The 16,611-nt window shown below is 39.8% G+C and overlaps 1 long non-coding RNA gene across 1 annotated transcript; it reads left to right on the forward strand.

Annotated features, from left to right (window-relative positions):
- Nucleotides 1–2,124: 2,124 nt before the first annotated feature.
- On the forward strand, nucleotides 2,125–8,350 carry LOC125098790 (uncharacterized). The gene is made up of 3 exons (XR_007126951.1): nucleotides 2,125–2,203; nucleotides 2,569–2,649; nucleotides 8,249–8,350. It is a non-coding gene; the product is annotated as an uncharacterized LOC125098790 (long non-coding RNA).
- The last annotated feature ends 8,261 nt before the right edge of the window (nucleotides 8,351–16,611 follow it).

The following is a 16,611-nucleotide window of genomic DNA, read 5'->3' on the forward strand; positions in this document are numbered from 1 at the left end:
TTACTATTAAGTGGTATAACACTATTTAAAAATAGACCAGCAACATTAACCAAAAAATTAAATAGCACAGATATAGAAAATAACTGTGGGAAAAATGAAGTACAAAAAAGTATTTAATTGATGAAAGAGAAGGCAGAACAAGGAACGAAGAGAACAAATAAGATGGAGAAAAATAGAAAACATTTAAATTCAATGATATAGATAATTATTTTAATGTAAATAGTGCTAACATAGCAATCCAAAGTCAGAGACTATCAAAGTAGGTTTTTAAAAAAAACCTTCAGGGGCACCTGGGTGGCTCAGTGGATTAAGCCGCTGCTTTCGGCTCAGGTCATGATCTCAGGGTCCTGGGATCGAGTCCCGCATCGGGCTCTCTGCTCAGCGGGGTGCCTGCTTCCCTCTCTCTCTCTCTGCCTGCCTCTCCGTCTACTTGTGATCTCTCTCTGTCAAATAAATAAATAAAATCTTTAAAAAAAAACAAAAAAACCTTCAAATATATGTTATCCATCAAACAAAAATTAAATATAAAGACATAGATAAAAGTAAGAGGATGAAAAATGATATACCATGCAAATACTAAACATAAGAGAACTGGAGTGATAATTTTTATATTAGGCAAATTCAACTTTGAGATAAAAAATATTACAAGAGATACAGAAATACATCATAATGTTATAAGAGACAACTCATTTAGAAGATGTAACAATATAGGTTTAAACAATTCCTATTAAACTCTCTGGAATTTTTACTGTCGATACAGACAAGATTACTATAAAACATACAAAAAGGCAAAGGAACTATAAGAGCTAAAAGTAACTGAAAAAGAAGTAGGAATCTACCCAAATCCAAGAGTTATTATACAGCTATAATAATCAAGGCAATGTGGTACTGATGGAGAGATAGACACATGGATAAAAGGAACAGAAAAAAGGACTCAGAAGTAGACCGCACAAATATGTTCACTTATTTTTTAATTGTGGAAAAGTACACATAATGTAACATTTGTTATCTTCACCATTTTTAATTGCGTTATCAGTGGCATTAATTATATTCACAATGCTGTGAAATCATTACTACTATTTCTTAAACTTGTCCATCCTTCCAAAGAGCAACTCTGGAACCATTAAGCAAAGCCTCCCCTATTCTCCCCTCCGCCAGCCCCTGATAATCTCCAATGTAATTTTTGTTTATGAGTTTGTCAAATGCTGATGTTTCAGGTAAGTGGAATAATAAAATATTTGTCCTTTTGTGTCTGGCTTACTTCACTTAGTAATGTGTTCATGGATAGTCTATGCTGTACTATGTCTCAGAACTTCACTCCTTTTATGGCTGAGTAATATTCCCCCATTGAATTATATATCATATTTTATCTGTTCATCTGTTGATGGATATTTGGATTGTTTCCACATTTTAGCTGTCATGAATGATGTTCATTTAGATGTCATGAATGCAATAAACATGTGTATATGCATATCTGTCTGAGTCCTTGTTTTCAAATATGTATATATTTTTTAAGTTTTTTAAGTTTAGAAAGTTACCAGGTTCAGAAAAAGAAAACATTGAAATACATAGGAAAACTGGCAAACAACCCAATAGAGAACTAGGCAAAAGAGAAAAAGTTACACACTTCTTTTCACAAAAGAATAAAAATGAATGACAAATAAACATGGCAAAAGGACTTGGCATTGTTTTTTAAAGATTTATTTATTTGAGAGAGAGAGTACACAAGCGGGAGGGGCAGAGAGAGGAGGAGAGAGTCTCAAGCAGACTCCATGCTGAGCACAGAGCCAGACACAGCTCGATCTCACAACCCCGAGATCACAACCTGAGCAGAAACCAAGAGTTGGATGCTTAACTGACTGAGTCACCCAGGCACCTTAGGACTTAGCATTATTAATAATCAGAGATATGAAAAACAAAAAGACACGCACATACATATCTGCACATGCCATTCTTTCTGCTTGGAAGACTCATGTCACATCTAGATACACACTTCTGACTGCTTTTCTTTATTTCCCCCTGTTCCTTGAAAGGACCTACAAACAGTGCCCCTCGCATAGCGGTGACCACATTCAGCACAAAGGTCTTGGCTTCCGAATTCCATTCTCTACTGAAAGGAGCCTTGGGAAAATGGCTGATTCTAGGGCTGGGGAAGGAAAAGTATAAGACGAATCCAGCAATCAAACAATGATGGGAATATGAAGTCAGTGGGTTATAGGAGACCGTTTAAAGGGGGCTCCCCAGAACCAAATCTATGGCACTGTGATCAAAAAAATGAATAGTAATGAATTTTTGAAAGTAATGGATTATTGCTGATGAGCAACAATAAAGAATCAATAAGCCTACATTGGTGTGTGTGTGTGTGTGTGTGTGTGTGTGTGTAGAGAGAGAGAGAAAGAGAGAGAAGAAAGAGAGAGAGAGAGAGAATGGGGGGAGAAGGAGAGGGAGAAAGAAGAAAAGCACATCCTAGGGTGACAAAAAATTCCCTGTATGAGTTTATTTGCTGATTAACAAGATTTCCTGTCCTCTCTACTCCTCTCTGGGTAACAGAAATTTTCCCTTTTCTAGGTAAGTAATTATGGAGCAATAGGCATGTTCCATATCAGTATGTTTCAGTGTTTCCAGTAACGAAAAGGAGAGATTAATGAGGTGAGTACACATAGCACTGGGCAGTTACAATAAAATCTTATGTTAATGTGGGACTTTACAATTTTCAAGGCTATCTTGATTTTCGTAATGAATTTAAGAGAAATACAGGGTGAAGGATTATTCCCATTTTGCAAGCTGGGAACAATAGGGCTCATGGACTCAAGTAAATTGCTGAGATGTAAGGAGAAATGAACTTTTTTGACTCAGTGCATTCTTTCGGAAAATTCTTTCTATGGAAGTTTTGCCCTTAGTGAAAGAGTACTTCTGATAGTCAAGTATGTCTGAGCCGTCTTCACCACACAACAGCTAAGTAGCAGAGCCAAGCCCGAGGCAATCTGGACTCCTGAACCTGAGCAAGCTTAATATTCAGACTATGCTCTGTTTCTGCCACTAATTTACTTTGTGGCAGTTAATAACAATGCGATAGGAGTTTTCTTGTCTATTTTGCAATTAAAAGCATACAACGGGGAGCTCCTTGACATAGCTAATAAGAAATATGGTTAAATCGGAACCTAAAGGCACAGAATTCTTTCGCTTTTGATCTCACTAACACTTCTAGACTTTTAAGTAGGATTTGCATGTGGCAGTTTGAATCTCGAGTCTGGGTTCTTTGCTGTATATGAAACACCGTGAGTGAGTAGTGAAGTTTACATTTGCAATGAGATTGTCCTCTGAAAGGACTGTGGCTGAACTACTATTTAACTTTCCATGTTTGGAAAAGGAACTGAAAGAAGCACTTAAATCCCTTTCCCCCCATTTTTTGTAATATGAGTCAAACTTCAGGAAAGCTCTCCTCTTTCCCCACACAGAGAAAATTTTTATGCTCCTATCTGGTGTAGAGCTATCTAATGACCAAAGAAAATCCCCAGATCTTTTATTTATTTTTTATTTTTTATTTTTTTTCCCCGGGAAAAGGCACTTGTTTTAATGGAACAGTCAGCCTGTCAGGGAGAACACAGCAAACTTAATTGGCAACCGTAGAACAGATGCTTCCCTGAGTTGTTCACGCACCTGATATGGCTAAAAGAGTTACCGAAAGGCCAACATGTGGTTTTTGAATTGCAGAGAACTGAGTATTATGAAAACTCCACTCTTAATTTGAGACATCATTTAGTATTTCACAAACGATCAATTCCCAGAGTATTCTGTGAATAAAGGCATCGCAGAAGAGGAATGGAAAATCTTCTTTATGATATGTGTTGAGGCACTCAATCTCTCGATGGATTCCCAGCTGACTCTGAACTTTAAAAAGTTACGGCCTGGGGCGCCTGGGTGGCTCAGTGGGTTAAGCCGCTGCCTTCGGCTCAGGTCATGATCTCAGGGTCTCTGGGATCGAGCCCCGCATCGGGCTCTCTGCTCAGCAGGGAGCCTGCTTCCTCCTCTCTCTCTGCCTGCCTCTCTGCCTGCTTGTGATCTCTCTCTGTCAAATAAATAAATAAAATCTTTAAAAAGTTACGGCCTTCCAAGGTTGTGCTGTTCAACATCAATATTCTGAAGTATAATGCTGTGTGTTCAGCCAAGTGCTTTCTTACTTATGATACATTCGTTCATTCAACAAATACAAGATACTGTGAGGAAGCAAAACCTATAGACTTAATCTCTTCCCTTGTGGAGCTTAAAATCCAGAATAGGGGTAACAGCAGCATTTAATTTATTTGTAACACACAGATTGCTATAGTAAATAAGAGAAGTACTCAGTGTCCTGGGGATGCTAAGGAGAAAGAGATCCCTTAGGTTTGGGGATCTTTTGAAGCTTTGCCAATGGGGGAGCACTTGCTGTGAGTTCTGAAGAAGGGAGGATCTCACTGCACAGTTGTAGGGTAGTGACATGGCGACACCAAAAGCAATGATGTCCAGACGGAAATGTGTGACAAGTACACTGACAGGCAATCTAATCAAAATGGTAATGTCGATGACCACGGAAGAGTGATCTACTGCTGCTCAAATTACACTGAACTATTTGGTTCTCAATAACACACTTACGCCAGCATTCCAATAATTTTTAATACTTAATGGTTTCATGCTCTTCCTATTAGAACTCCTCCAAGTGGATAAAACAGTGACTAATACAGTAATGTACTTAACATTTAATACGGTCTTCTTTAGAATGCAAAAACCCAAGACCATTTTTGTTAAATCCTCAATAGAGTAAAAGTTGAAACACATAAATGTTGCTTTCATAGGATGTTCCATGATATTAGAACCTCTGTATTTTAAACTGACAGCCACTACATTTTCTAGGCTTTTGTTTCCTAACCTGCAAAGCAGGGACTTAGATCCCTTGACCCAGTTAACTTCTTCTGGCTGTGTGATTCTCTAAACACACTGAAGTCAACAGCACACAGCTATGTGTTACCAGTTCCCATCTACCACCTATATATGGTCCCAATGCAACAGAGCCTCAAACACCACGGCCTGACCGGACCACGAAACCTAGTAATTTTACAAAACCATCACTTTTCAAGTTCGAAGGCAAGAAGGTGCCCAGGCACAAAAGTGTCAAAAGCAGCCATCTGGACATCGTGCTGAGAGAACCCACCACAACCCTTGAGCTCTGGCCTGATGGGAAAAGAAGCTCAAAGAAGTAGAGGAAGCAGATGTGGGGGACAGGGAAGTGCCCTGACTGGGAATAGGAAACGTGTTCTGTTCTCAGCTCTGCCGCAGACTAGCTGTGTGACCCTGGATAAGTCCTTTCACCACTCTCTCTGGCTTAGAAAAAATTGATCCGGGTGATGCCTCAGATCCACTTTCACTCTGCACAAACCTTTGACTCCATGTGGGATATATGATTCAACATCTTAATGTTAATCACAGCAGTAATGCTCTGATTCACCAAAAAGAACACGGATCATTATTTCTCACAGGCAATTGACAGCCTTTCCTACCAGCACTTCTGTTCCAGCCCCATGCCCTACTTTTATTGCCGAGTCTTCTGATTAGATCCAATTGTTCCCAGTGTACATGTTCCTGCTTTTCTCCCGAGCCCTTCCAGGAAGGTTTCTGGAGCTCATTCTCCCGTTCTGCTCAGTAATGTGGGAAACAAGACTCTCTTGATACTTCCCATTGCTAAAAATGGAACGTATTCAGCCCCGAGCCCCAGGTTATTAGCCCGGAAGATAAGCGGATAGAATAATTGAAACTCAGAACAGCTGCAGTCCCTGCTAGGTCCTTCTATTTCTAGTAATTAAGTTCTAAACGGAACTTAGCAGATGCGAGTCTTTTCCTTTGTTTGCAAAGGTCATGAAACAACTGCAAAAAATAAATGAAGGTTATGACAGTTTATAGAACACATGTATTTATGAAATAGTTACTAGTAGAAAGAGGATCTTCTTGTCATTAAGGTAACTGTTATCCTTACTTTATATGAATTCTATCCCTGGTTTAAAAAAAAATAGGAACCTCAAACAAAATTCCTGTTGGTCAAGATAGTTCAGCTTCATTTTACATATAAATTCTTGCTTATCTTCATTCATTCATTCACTGACTCACTCATTCATTGAAAGAACGCACCGGGCTTCAGGAGCACCAGGGTCACTCTGGTTCAGGCCACAGCTGAAAGTATATTCACTACAGAAATGCAACAGTCCACACTGAGGGCAGATCACAGTCCCCTTCTGTCTGTGGACGTGCTCATTAATGATCTAAGCTATTCTCGCAATCGTTCACACAAACACACACAACACAAAACATGCTTTGAAAAAGAATTTTATGAGTTTTTATCATAGCATTTAATTGCGTAGAAAGTGGAACAATTTATATATTCTTTCCCACCTCATTTATTATTTGGTTAAAACGACTCTGGGACACACTCCGGAATGAATTCTAAGGTAAAGAAAAATATGTAATGTGGTTAAAATTACATAATAGTTATAAAGCTAAAGAAGAATCAAAAAATAAAAAGCCTGTGAGATCAATAGGAAAAAAAAAAAAGAAGTATTCCAGAAATGCTTTAGGATGAGCAAAAACTGGTAGGCTCGAGGACCCAGGCTTATAGAGGCTTCATGACTGATTGGTAGTGGAGGTTGTGATTGAAGCAGTTCAAGTCTGGAGAGTGTTAGCTATTGTGTTTTAAAGCCTGGAGGACAGAGGAGGATTGAACTGACTGGGTTATCCTGCTGCAGGTTATCTTAGCGGCAGTCCCCAGAAGCAGCTGGTATTACTGTGTATTTCATCCACAAAACTATTTTAGAACTAAAGCTTACACAATTAAGTAACTTTCCCGAAGTCTCAAAGCTTTGACTCAGTGTCCGGGTCAGGGCTCACACGCAGATCTACTCCAGTTCCAGAGCAGGTCTTGGCTCCACAGCCTCCCAGGGACAGGTGGTGGTGCCCTCCAAGTTATTTCAATCTTCCCAGGCCCCTGATTCTCCTGAAAGCCTATCACACCCATGGTAATGCTTGCTTTCCCGTTCACCTCTCCCACTAAGTGCTGTAAAACTCCTCTAGGAACTTCGTGTCTGATCGAGTCGTTGCTAAATGCATGTAATAAAATACTGGTCTTTGGCATCCTGTAAATATTGGCAGCTTCCTATTTGCCTCACACCTCACACTTCCCCGTGCTCTGCCGTGTTGCACGTAGGTCCTTTCCCTACTGCCTGCCTTGCAGTATCTAAAGAAAAGTGGGAGATTTTGAGTGTAGTTTAGATCCTCTCTCTCTCTCTTCCTGTCTCTTTTCTAAGTGGATCATCCCTGGCATTAGCAGCTGGAAATAAAATGACATCTGATCTAAAGAATGTAAATAGTGTGTGTGTGTGTATGTGTGTGTGAGAGAGAGAGAGAGACAGAGAGAGAGAGGGAGGGAGGGAGGGAGGGAGGGGATGATGACCAGGGGGATGTGTGGATTAGTCTGTGGTATAAACTTTAAATTTTTAAATTTATTACAAATTATTCCAGACACATAAACATATATGAAGAGTAATGTAACAAATGCCCACATATTAAGTCTCCATCTTAAAAAAGAAACATTTTCAAATATAGTCATAGTCCTCTAATGTCCTACTTCCTAAATACTTCTTGATGAATTCAATAGAAATTATAGTACCTGCTTTCATTTCACTTTTAAGTTAACTTTCCATTTTCAAGTTAGCTTTTAAAATTTCAATTAATTTAAATTTAAATTAACTCTTTAAGATTTACTTTCATTAGTGACAAAAGGTTTTGCCATCTCTCTGACTTAATTCTGTGTGTACTTGGATATCTTTTGGTCACTTCACATTCAAACCACCAAAACCAGAAATTACCAACTTCCCTACCACACTGCCTTCCCCTATGTGTTTCCCCATTCTGTAAGAAGCATTATGATTGTCCCAGATCACCCAGGTTTGCTGTATGGGATCGTGTAAGAGCTTTCCCTCTACAGCCTGCACCCCCTCTCCCCCGCCCTGGGTTCATATCCGATCAGTCTGTAGATGCAGCTGCTTTGGTTCTCTCTGTTGGTGCTGTGTCTCCACACCTCGGCCTCCCTCTAGCCCAGTGCTTCTCAAACTGTTGTCCAGGAGCCTGTGGGAATCCCCACGAATCTCTTAGAGTGTTCTGGGGTCAAAACACTGTTTGTGATTAAATGAAGGTGTTATTCGCCTTTTTCATTTTCTCTCACAAGTGGGACAGTGGAGTTTTCCAGAGCCCACATGTCATGTGACATTACGACAGACTGAAGATGTGACAACTGAACGTATGACAATCCAGCTGGATTCCCTGAAGCCAGACAGTAAGGAGATTTGTAAAGGTGTAAAATAGTGCCACTTTTTATACTGTTTTTTTTTTTTTGTTTTGTTTTGTTTTAAAAACAGTTATTTCTTGGAGAGCCTGGGTGGCTCAGTGGGTTAAGCCTCTGCCTTGGGCTCAGGTCATGATCTCAGGGTCCTGGGATTGAGCCCCACATCAGGCTCTCTGCTTAGTGGGGAGCCTGCTTCCCTCTCTCTCTGCCTGCCTCTCTGACTACTTGTGATCCCTGTCTGTCAAATAAATAAATGAAATCTTTAAAAAAAACAGTTATTTCTTCATGAAAATGATTCTTATGTTAATATATGTTATTATTTCAAAAAAATTTAAAATATTTAAAAATTTCTAGTATGGTAAACACTGATAGATAAAACCTACCTCAACAAAAGCACTTTGGGACCCTCTATCATTTTGACCTCCATCCATGGCCCCAAGACCAAAACTGTGAGAGCCACTATGCTCGTCCCTGTCTTCATGGCCTCTCTTCTATTAGCCTATGCAACATCTTCTCAGTGATTTTCTTTTTCTATCTGTCCACATCTGCCAAGTTCACCTTCTGAAGAAAATCATGTTTTCTATAATATCATTTCCTTCTCAGAATCCACTGGTGTAGTAATCTTTAATTCTTACATAATTCTTACATTACAATCCCTTATCAATTCTCCAGTTTTATCAACCACAATTTCTTTTTTCTTATAATTTTTTAAAAGTTTTATTTATTTGAGAGAAAATGAGAGAGAGAGAGAGAGAGTGCACACAGAGGTGGGGGAGGGGCAGATGGCGAGGCAGACTCCCTGCTGAGCAGGGAGTCCAATGCTGAGCCTGATTCCAGGACCCTGGGATCATTACCTGAGCCAAAGGCAGATGCTTAAATGACTGAACCACCCAGGCGCCCCTCAACTACAACTTCTGTTCCCAAACCACCCGCTTTAGACCATCCCCTGGTCAGGCCAGTTGCACTGATCCCAGAACATACTCTCCTTCACCTCCCAACTTTTGAATTTAGATTGTCCTGTCTCCCATCCCCTTCTTGGACTGGGCACCTCTCTTCTGCCCAGTCTGAGGCAGCACAGAGAAGTGTGGAGTTAAGAGCATGTGCTTTAGAGTCTGGCTGGAATTCTAGCTACCTCTTCTTAGCTATGGGATGGGGCAATTTACCTTATGGAACAGTAGAATGGAAAATTCAGTACAGTAGTACCTCCTTCGAATGCCTATTGTAAAGATTATACAAGATTAGGTATTCAATTAGTGTTGGGCAATGTTATTCAAATCCTGCTTCTAAGGGTCCAACAGGCTTCTCCAACACTGTTCTCTCTCTCTTCTACTGCACTTACTGGGATGGAAGATTTTAGCCCACACATCTTGGACTTCTTCTCCAAGTGAGATAAGACACTATGACCATATGAACTAACTCTACCCTTCTCCCTCTTGCTCCACATATGTGCCTGTTTCCTTAAACCTACCCAGTGTTGTTACACCTGATTCAATAAATTCAATGTGTGTGTCACTCTGCTTTCCATAAAATGATACACACAAACCAATTCTCAGCTGGTCGGGCCACAGAAAATGCATCTGATCTATAACCTTTCATTCCTCTTTCCCATCTCAGAATAGCCAGGCCAAGTCTTCCTCTAGGATAATAAATCCATTCATTTGAAAAAGGAAACTCAAACAGGAAACATTTTATATAGAAAGACAGATTTGATGATAGGAACATCCAAACTACACAAAAATGAAGCCAAAGACTGGTTGATTCTGGCTGCAAATCAGTCCTACTGTGACATGACTTTTAGCCATCCTCAACTTCTTAGAAGTTTGCTGAGAATTGACAGAGCCTGAAATCCTCAGTTAGGGCTTTGTCAGTGAAGAGTGGATGGTTACAGGGTGTGGAAAAGCCTTCCACTTGGGGTCCAAACTTGCCCTGACTTGTTCTGAGGTCACGGATGTCTGCTTCACAACTGTAAGTTGGTCGTCCGACCTCTGGAGATCAGCTTTATGGTTGGCTAAGTGAACCATGGTTGTTACAGGATGAAATGCGACACAAATATCTCATTTAAAAGATTTCTGTGTAAAGCTGAAATCCACTTAACATGAAAAATACTTTAGAAGCTAAAATTCTGGGGGCACCTTGGTGGCACAATCAGGTAGGCATCTGCTCTTGGTTTCAGCTCAGGTCTGTTCTTGGGGTTGTGAGATCGAGCACCCTTCCATCTGGCTTAAATTCAGTGTGGAGTCTGCTTGAGTTTCTCTTTCCTTCTTCCTCTTCCCTCCCCCTCCATGCTCTCTCTCTAAATAAATAAGTAAATCTTTAAAGAAAAAAATAAGTTAAAATTCTGGAAGATCTGTATGTATTAGTCCTGAGATATTGCAATATTTCTAAAGCCATATTCATAAATGATGTGCAAGCACAAAGATATTTGTCTTAAAAGCATCACTTTGGAATGTAATTACTTATTATATCTCAAGGGCATTATAATATTGTAAAGGGCAGACACCAGATCTTTGGTAACATAGAAAATATTAGCAGTTAAGAAAAAATAGCATTTTCCTCAAAATTCTTCTCTACAAAGACCACCAGTCAAAGAGGAAACAATGTCCATATCCACATAAAACTTTAATATAATATTTTAGATCATATCAATCTTTTTCTTTTACCTTAGGGAGGCTGTATGGGAGAGTGGCCAAGAATGTAAGTTCCAGGGGCGCCTGGGTGGCTCAGTGGGTTAAAGCCGCTGCCTTCGTCTCAGGTCATGATCCCAGGGTCCTGGGATAGAGCCCCGCGTCGGGCTCTCTGCTCAGCGGGGAACCTGCTTCCCTTTCTCTCTCTCTCTGCCTGCCTCCCTGCCTACTTGTGATCTCTGTCTGTTAAATAAATAAAATCTTAAAAAAAAATAAAAAAAAATAAAAAAAAAAAGAATGTAACTTCCAAACAGAGTCAGGCTGCCTGAGTTCAAAGCCTTGTTCTGTCACTTAAAAGCTGAGTGACAGAGCAAGTTACTTAACTTCGTGCTTCACTTATCTCACTGGTAAAATGGGCACCATCATATTAACCTCATAGATTTGTTGTAAAGATTGCAGGATTATTACTATGATATCCATGATATCTCTGTGCCAAAATAATCTGATTTTTAAAGCAATGAATTTGCATATAGAGAGTGTCAGTGTCTTTGACTAACTCCTGAAATGCAGAGAAAATCATCATTCGGTGATGTCATTCTCATGAGAAAGCAACTTCTTCCGGAAGCTCCCAAGGCAGAGTTGAGAGGCGTAGTATTTTCAGATAAGTTCTGTTGTTACAGATGTGATAGAATGTCGTGCTTCTCAAACCATCTGTAGTGAAGAACCAGTTTTATGTCTTATTTTCAACCTGTGGATCAGTACTTTTTTCAAAGACAACAAAAATACCGTGGCAATGCCAAACTGTTATACAAGTTTCTGAATGCGTATTCTCATTTTCTGTGTTTATCTCACTATGCCCCAACAATGGGAAATCACAGAGTGGCAGACTTTGAGGGGCTCTGGCAGAGTGGACACTTGGTATTCTTCTTGGCTGCCTGGTATCTCAACTGTCTTCCTAGGTTTAAGGAATTTCCTTAAGAGGCAGAGCTCACCTTCCATTTTAGAAGCTGAGGAGGTCAGCTACTTGCATTTCCAAAACTTCTATGCAAATAAATGTGGGCACATAGTGTCAGTCAATGCAAGGAGCTCAAACTTTGAATCAGAAGCCATGAAATGAAGTGAGGACTGTGCAGAATCCATTTGGGTGAAGCTACTTGCAGATACACACAGTTCCCAAAGGCAGCATTGGCAACAGTTCCAATAGCTGTATCCCATGTCTATTGGTCATTAGCTATCTGTTGCTGTGTAACAAATTACCCCCAAACCTAATGGTTTCAAACAATGATAAACATTTTTTTTTTCCCATGGTGTGGGTCAAAATTCAGAGCAGCCCAGCTGAGTGGCCGTGGATGAGCCCCTTAAGAGTTTGGAAAGTAAGATATTAGCTGGGATTGCAGTCATGTTCATGTGCAACTGGAGATGGAGGGCCTGCCTCCAAGGGGACTCACTCATCTGGTTGGTAAGCTGGTGCTGGATATTAGGAGGAGGCCCTGGTCCTCTCCAAAGGGCTCCTTGCATATTCTCAGAGCAGGGCAGCTGGCTTCCCCTTGCCCCCTTTGTGCAATCCCGGAGACCAAACAGAAGCTTCAATATCCTCTATAACCTAGCCTGGGGAGTTACACTGTTACCTCCACAAACTCTACTGGTCACACAAAGCATCCCTACTTCAATATGGAAGGATATCGCACAAGAACATTGATAACAGGATGTGAGATTTGGGGGCGCCATCCTGGAGACTGGCTACCCAGCAGGCTGTGGGATCTGTACCTGATGGCAGTGGCAATTGCTCTGTAGAGAGCTAGTTCCAAACTGAAATATCTCCAAGCCTGGTTCCCTGACCGTCTGACAGACTTACTGAGTTACTAAATACCCTTTTATCAAATTTCTTCTCTTCTAAATTTATCAAATTGCTTTTAGTTGCTTGCAATTAAAAACTGATATATGGGGCAGGGTGGGGACAGGGGAGTTAAGAAAACTTTTTTTTTTAACCTAATTTCCTGGAAAGCAACCTAGTATCTTCCTGCCACATGGAAAGTTTGGTTACATAAGATTAGAACAGTACACTCTACTTCCAAGCTGACTACAGCCTTGCCTCATGATGATTCATCTTTCAAAATTTACAGCCTAGCCTTTAGGTGGAGTTGTTAGTACCATTATGAAGATATGTTTTCACAAGTATGATTTAGCTCACAAAAAACTTTCACTCAAAATAACTGTATTAGCAAAATTTTCTTTAACTATATGCAGCAGAATGTTTTTCAAATGATTTTTTCAGTTTAAGAAAATCTCATGACAAATGAAATTGGGAAAAGCACTGGTGTGTCACATAGGCACTCATAAAAGGAAAGCATGTAGAATCGCTTTGCAAACAGTTGGACATTACCCACCATAACTGAACATGTGTGGATTCTATAACCCACCAACACTCCTGGTCAGTTTATACCCAAAAGAAATGCATGCATGTGTTCATCAAAGGATGTATACGACTACATTCCCACCTGTGCTAGTCATGGTCCAAGCACAAAAATAGTGCATGCTGCATAATTCCATTTATCCACTGAAAAAAAAAAATTAAATACAATTAAATTTTAAAAAATAAATACAAAATTTAAAAATGGCAAAAGAAGTTTATGGTGTTAGAAGTCAGGGTTCTGGTTACCACTGAAGGTAGGAAATGATATTGACTAGCAGAGAAAAGGGCTTCTGAGAAAATGCTCTGGTGCTGACTTAGTCCTTGATAGGCGTGCTGGTTACACAAGTGTATTTAGTATCAAACTACATGCCTATGAATTGTATGTTTTATATGTATATTTTCCTTCAGAGAAAAGTATACTTTAAAAGCATAATAGGGACATTGATTTGCCACTTCTTATCATCTTTTTATCTCCCATAGCTTTTAAAAACGATAACTAAGGAGTGCGTCTGTTGTGATGAGCACTGGGTAATGTAAGGAAGTGTTGAATCACTATATTGTACACCTGAGACTAATATAACACAGGATGTTAACTAACTGGAATTTAAATAAAAAGTTAAAAATAAGAATACAAAAAATATTAAGTAAAGCAAATTTTCATAGGACTTCTTTGATTTATAAAAATTTAACCTACCAAGATAAATTAATTTATTGCTTTCATTGTTCCATGAACTAAAATTACTTATTTACACATTTCTTTGCATTTGAAGAGCTTCCTTTTTGAGGGAAAATTTTACCTTTTTCTAAAATGGAGACATTGATTTTTCTCTGTTATAGCTTAGAATCCATTACTTTTTAAACTTGGCAAAGAAATAGCCCAAGAGGAATTTGCTGGGACAACCTGAGTAAGTGATGACGGAGCTGCAGTGACTGTCTGGACTTTGAGCACTGTATATAACCCTAACCAATGTGTTTAAACTAACTCTAGCAGCACTGAGCCACACCTGTGATGTGCGTCCCTCTGGATGAAAGTCACGGCTAGCTTGTTTACGCGACCGAATTTCCTGACCTTTATTTTAACACGAGCCTTGGAGGGGGGAAAAAAATGTTCCTTACAAAAACATTTTATCTGAAATCTTGGTAAAAATTCTAAAAGGTAGTTCAACTATTTTGTGATACCATGACTAGCTTTTAGCACTAAAACACAGCACTACAAATTACAAAGCTGTGATCACCAAGACAGCATGGTACCGGCACAAAAACAGACACATAGACCAATGGAACAGAACAGGGAGCCCAGATATGGACCCTCAATTCTATGGTCAAATAATCTTCACAAAGCAGGAAAAAATATCCAATGGAAAAAAGACAGTCTCTTCAACAAATGGTGCTGGGAAAATTGGAGAGCCAAATACAGTAGAATGAAACTTGGCCATTCCCTTACACCATACACAAAGATAAACTCAATGCGTGAAAGACCTCAATGTGAGACAGGAATCCATCAAAATTCTAGAGAAGAACATAAGCAGTAACCTCTTTGACATCGGCCACAGCAACTTCTCCCAAGACATGTCTCCAAAGGCAAGGGAAACAAAAGCGAAAATGAACTTATGGGATTCATCAAGATATAAAGTTTCTGCACAGGAAAGAAAACAGTCAACAAAACAAAGAGGCAACCCACAGAATAGAAGAAAATATTTGCAAATGACATTCCAGACAAAGGGCTGATATCCAAGATCTATAAAGAACTTCTCAAACTCAACATCCAAAAAACAAATACCAGTTAAAAAATGAGCAGAAGACATGAACAGACTCTTCTCCAAAGAAGACATACAAATGGCTAACAGACACATGAAAAAATGTTCGTCATCATCAGTCATCAGGGAGATTAAAATCAAAATCAGAACCACACTAAGAATACCACCTTATACCAGTTAGAATGACAAAAATTGACAAGGCAAGAAACAACAAATATTGGAGAGGCTATGGAGAAAGGGGAACCCTCTTGCACTGTTGGTGGGAATGCAAGTTGGTACGGCCACTTTGGAAAACAGTGTGGAGGTTCCTCAAAAAATTAAAAATAGAGCTAACCTATGACCCTGCAATTGCGCTGCTGGGTATTTACTTCAAAGATACAGATGTAGCGAAAAGAAGGGCCATATACATGCCAATGCTCATAGCAGCAATGTCCATAATAGCCAAACTCTGGAAGGAGCTGAGATGGCCTTCAACATATGGACTGTTAAAGAAGATATGGTCCATATAGACAGTGGAATATTACTCAGCCATCAGAAAGGATGAATACCCAGCTTTTGCATCAACATGGATGGGACTGGAGGAGATTGTGCTGAGTGAAATAAGTCAAGCAGAGAAAGTCAATATCATGTGGTTCCACTTATTCGTGGAACATTAAGAATAGCATGGAGGACATTAGGAGAAGGAAGTGGAAAATGAAGTGCGGGGGAATCAGAGAGGGGATGAAACATGAGAGACTATGGACTCAGAGAAACAAACTAAGAGTTTTAGAGGAGAGGGAAGTGGGGGAATGGGTTAATACAGTGATGGGTATCAAGGAGGGCACGTATTGCATGGAGCACTGGGTGTTATATGCAAACAGTGAATCTCGGAACACTATCAAAAACTAATGATATACTGTATGGTGACTAACATAACATAATGAAAAAAATAATAACAAAAAATAAAAAAATAAAAATGCCTTCCCAAAAGGTCTATAAACAGTCAGATACACTTGACAAAATATTCTGGAACAAAAGAGACCTTTGATTTAGGGAAGCATTAAGATTGTAAGGATTTCCTCTGTATGATTCTATAATTTTATTGGAGACCACGTTCTGAAGCATGCGCAGACGTCTCAAGAACAAGAGCTACTCACGGTTAACCCTCAGAACTGCATAATGGAGTCCCGTCATAATCACACCTCGGGAATTATGCCTTTTAGGTTTTATGATGAGTATGTCACAGTATGTCTGATCCAGGGTCCTTCTTAGATGGGTGATGAGGAAGAGCTCAGGAAGTCCTTCTGGGCTAGCCTTGGTGTAAGGGACCCAGTGTGTAAGAAAATGCCCCTGTCCCTGGTTGCTTACCCTTCTCATTTATTCAGTAGTTCACCACTCCACTAAAATACTCCGCACAAACGCATTTTTCTCTGCAGTCCTGGGAAGGATTCAAGAGGTCTGTTCAGCCGCTTT

This window comes from Lutra lutra, chromosome 4 (genome assembly GCF_902655055.1).
Source record: "Lutra lutra chromosome 4, mLutLut1.2, whole genome shotgun sequence".
Lineage (NCBI taxonomy): Eukaryota > Metazoa > Chordata > Mammalia > Carnivora > Mustelidae > Lutra > Lutra lutra.